The sequence below is a fragment of the Pinus tabuliformis genome, chromosome 7 (assembly GCF_031772625.1).
Source record: "Pinus tabuliformis cultivar Carrire ecotype Pingquan chromosome 7, CPIR1, whole genome shotgun sequence".
In the NCBI taxonomy this organism is placed as follows: Eukaryota; Viridiplantae; Streptophyta; class Pinopsida; order Pinales; family Pinaceae; genus Pinus; species Pinus tabuliformis.
Window position 1 is genome coordinate 705,503,879 of NC_142293.1, and position 5,291 is coordinate 705,509,169.

Here is a 5,291-nt window from a genome sequence, read left to right on the forward strand (position 1 = left end):
CTTGATGATGATGATTCTTTACTGGTTGCGATACTCATAATGCCCAAGTAAGAGATTAATGAATATGGTTACGGAAAACATGAAATGGAGGCAAGGTGGATGCAAGGTTGATGAGACAGTTTATATTATTACACTACAACAGTGGTTGTTAAGGGTTATGCGTCTTACTGTTCTCTACTGTAATTACTTTATGTACTAATGAACTGTATATCTAATGGTTAACGATGAATGTGGAGTTGTGAATTGGATAATTACTTGTGGTAATTTGTATAAAAATTCTAACTCCCTACCTTTTACATGCGAGGTTACCGGGGAATGTGACAACATCTCAATTTTGTAATAACTCTCGTCCTTCGCACTTCGAACATAACAAAATGTTTTCATTTATTGGAGATGACTGTAATTGCTGAATAAATCGATTAGGGCATAATCTTCACTTTGGATAATCTATTAGTCTTTCCCATTGAGAGATTTTAAAATAAAATAAATAAGGCGGCCAACAAAAGTAAATAAACTCCAATTATTCGAATACATGAATAGTGTTTACTAATCATTTGCCTTTCCGTAGTGAAATATGTAACTATAAATGCTTTCTAAAATTAATCATTATGACTTCACCTTCCATCCCACGGATTGCCCGGGGAATGGTCCGTCGCTGAGAGAGGAGAACGAATTCTATTACATATTTTTATTTACACTAACTCTTCGTCTCTTCCCACTACCTACCATTTTATATATTTGGACAACAGGCACGGAATATAGTTAAAGACATGGTGAATGAAGGACGCCCCATTTTGTCTAGACGGAATATGCATTAGTCATGCGTTATGATTCTCCAAAGCATTCAGATATTAAGAGTCGCGGAATGACAAAGATCGATATCCATTAATACTCACGTATCATCGAACCCAAACCATAGTTTCTATACACAGAATTTCCATTAGTCATGCGTCATGATTACTGGAAGCCTTCGAATATTAAGTCAAGCATAAGCCATAATTATCAGTGGCATTCAATCTGATTTTTCAAATAGGTTTCAGTTTTTGCGGAATATTTTGCTGGTGTCAATCACATCTTTCGGAATTTTTAATAATAACATATATATATGATCTCTATTTAGGTTCACTATGCACTATTATCAATTTATAAAACTATAACACATTATTTGGATATTGATTTTAATAAGGATTTTTAGTTTGTTAATTTTTCAGATAAAACTGTCGTTACAGACCTGATATAGTTTAAATCCGTTAACACTTATTTCTCGCTGGTCTTTTGTATAATTGCCTTAGTATACCTTAGTATGTAGTTTTTAAATTTGATATTATTCCTAGTATAATTGTAGTTTTTATAGTTCTATAAGAATGGTTTTATAGTTCTATAAGAGTATATCAATGAGATACACAATTATATTAGTAAATATGGTTGAAAAACTTCAATAGACCTTAATAATATAGATTAATAATAATAATAATTAATATATTAATAAATATCAATTAATAATAATAATAATAGTGTCCATGAATTTTTGGATTGATGTGAGCTTACTAGTTAAATTTCCTGACTTAGATGACATATTTGACATGATGAAAATGTAGTTTTACCTAACTCACAAAAACTAAATAAATAATAATAATAATAATAATAATAATAATAATAAATATATAATAGTAAAATTAATCTTATATAAAATTAATATATTAATAAATATCAATTTATAATTATAATAATAATAAAATCGAAGATATTAATAGACTAAAAATATTATTATCTATACATAATTGTAATAATATTTATTTACAGTAGTAATATTAATAAATGCAAGGAATTATTATTATAAAATCTATTAACGAAGAACCTCTTGATGGTGCTAGACCTACGAACATGTCAGGGGATCTCCCTAGTAAGAAATCCGAACTAGACCTTAGACCATTTGGAGTAGGAGTCCCAACAGTGGCTAGTACAGTATCACAAAGTCAAAGAAAGTGCATGAAAAGCTCTAACACATGAAAGGGGGGAAGAGTGCGCCCCTTAGAAACACGTGATAGCACACGGTTTGAAAGGGAACACATGAGCAAAAGGACATCATGAGATGGAAAATAGGATAGTCGATGATCCAAAGTTGTGGATTATATCAACAACACTCTTCGATAAGATTCATACAAACACATACAGAATAGTCCATACATATATGCGTAAATTACAACTACATACATCATTAAAGTAACCAGGATAGCCGAACTACAATAACAATATATGCATGGAACGTGTTGGCTCTGTTATATTAAAAGAGTGAAATATCCAATCATACATACTACCATGACAACCAATAGCCCTGATAACAGAACATTATAGTCACAGTGGCTTGCTCCTCCAAAGATATGTAGTAGCTCTGCACTGTGGAGAACTCAAGGCTCATTACAATACACTTTATGCTTTCTCTAAGTTCTACCTATAGGAATATTGGCTCCCAAAAGCCTGTACAATGAGTTATGAGGTTCTATAAATAGAAAAAGGTAGGGTGACCCTTAACATTCACCTTTCTGACTCTTCACCTACCCTCATAAATCTTCAACTTACACATGACTATTACACTCTACAATTGACACTTGGTGTTTCACTCTTACAACATGTTTACATTACAATCTGCACATGTACCTATGTGAGACAAAAATGGGCATAAGTAAGCCATGCTAGACATCACTAAGACTTAGACAGTTGTGGGAAGACTGACATTTCGACATCCTCTCCATGATCAAAGGTGGCGAATCAATGCCAAGATTGGTATTCTGTTATGGCGTCCACGTACCCTATGGTCACATCCTTCTAAAAGTGAACTCTTGCCTACATTGAATCTAGGTACATTGATTTGGAACCACTATCCAACTCATCGAATAACATGTGCATCATAGTCTTTAGTGCAATCGGACCAACAACATACAGGTGCATAGTGTTTGTGTTGGAAGGGATCGTTTGCTTGTGCACAATGACATATAGGCTTCTAAACACTTATGCATGTGAAGCCTCTGAGCTTGTGATGAGTTGTAGGAGTTCCTCATAGTTCTTGATTTTACTCAGATGTGCGACTTCAACTCTGCTACCTTTGGCTTCATCATATTTGGCAATTCCAATGGGGCTCCCTTGTACCTCATTTTCCATATTTTCATGTGATCGACAACTGTGTGTAGGTCTGATAGGATAAGTGCTCTCCTAGCATAGTGCTACTGCCAATCATTGAGATGGACAAATGACTTATGAATGACGACAAATCTAAAGTACAACTTCCACATGACTGTCTCGAGAGACGATACTTCATCTAGTATCACTCTCCTCAACTCTGCTCGCGCAGATACTATAGCTTGCTCTTCTCCCTGCTTGGTTTCTTGTAACTCCTTAGCCATGCGATTGTTCTCGCCTATCAAGAATCTAAAACTCGAGCCAGTGGCTTCAACATATGCCTTGGTGGAATTGACCAATGCAGATGGATGTATGTGTACATCAGACACGATCACTTGCTCTTCCAATTGCACAAGAGATACATTGATATATGGACTGGACACTCTATGCCACTCCACAACTTTGTGTTGTGACTCGTTGAAAGATATGTTGTTCACATCTTCTTCTGTATTGTCCTCAAGGATTTCATTGTCTCCTTCATCACTTGGGACTTACTCTACTCCGAGATCTGGTGAAGCTGGTGGGGTGACCTCTCGGTTATGAGGAATGAGGTCAATTTCCTAATCTAACTTTGGCTGAAACACATTCGTGTCTATCTGCTCCAACATCTGTTCAATCTCCTGATCAAAGCCATTCTCTTAAGATTTATCACCCTTTCTGTTATGTGCCATCTGCTCGGATGAATCAATAACATATGGGAGTAGTTTCATCTATGTGTGCATGCTACACCTCCTGTTGTTCTTATTCCTACTATGCTTACTTTTCTCTTCTACTCAACTCTTGTTCTTCCCTGAGTTGGTACTTCAACTCCTACAACTCATTTTATATTTCCTCTAGCTTTTACTTCTCCCTCTGCCTTTGTGCGATCCTTTTGTTGTGTTGTTGCCTCTTTTCCTCAATCTCTAAAGCTACTCTTAACACAAGTGGATGTGATTTGAACTTGTAGCTTTGCTCCACCTATGCGCTATCAGCAACCTTCCTCTTCCCTTTGTCAAGCGCAAGTCCGCTTCCTTCTATTGTTGTAGATGTTGTTGTCTTCTACACTGCTAACCACTCTACAACCATTTTGACTGGTTCATTGAGACTAGAGAACTTGTAACAATATCTCCATGGATATTCCTTAGGCCAATGACACACCTCGTGGATCCAAGGATGATACACTCTCACACAGTGTTCCTTCACTAATCAATCTGGGTCATATGGATTGAAGCATCTAGTGCAAAAGGTGAACCTATTGAATTACTTCATTCAACCTCAGCGTGCTTGACATTTTTTCTCTCATATAACCCAATCCATAAAGGAAGATCAGGTCAAGGTGCCTTCTTCTTCCTATGCAGTGTCACTGAAAACCCTATGGAGATGTGGTATGCAACCTCTTGCATGACCAACTTATCCATCTAAAGCTTTGGTAAAACATGCAGAGCCTTCTCCGTGTTGTACACCTAGATGAAGGTGCAAATGGGTGAGGCATACCAATCTACTATTTCAATCAATGTCTCCATCGCCGCCTCCGATATGCAAGGTGGATCTTGCTTGAAGATCATCCTCTATACCAGGGTGATGAAGTGGTATGGTAGTTGTATGATAACTCCATGGAAGCTGAATCTAGAGAACAACCTACAATAGGTGTGCACAAAGGTTTATAAGGGTGTCCATTCCCAACCCAAGCCTGGGAACTGCTAACCGGCACAAATCTCATTAATTATGTAAGAGGACATGAATAACTTCACTTGTTGACCCTTGTGTGGATGTGAGTATTTTATTACTTGTTCCTTCACTTGGAGGGCCAACTTCTCAAACCAATTGAAAGGTCTTCCTTTGTTGACTAGTTGATCTAACACAATCAACCAACTTTGCGGGAACATCTCCATGCTCTCTTAGCCATATAAGCAGCATGCAAAGATGACCAAGAGCTAATAAGCCTTATGCGGCATCCACATCTTGTAAACCTGGCTGGGTGTTGTCCTAAACTTAGATGGCTTTTTCACCCAGCTCTTCAAGATGTCTCTTGAGTTTTCACTGATGTTGGGTCTGGTGAAGGGTGTATCCATCATGATCACTGGCTACAGCAAGTGATACATGGCCTTAAAGTCATTTTCCCCAAAGGTAGCAAG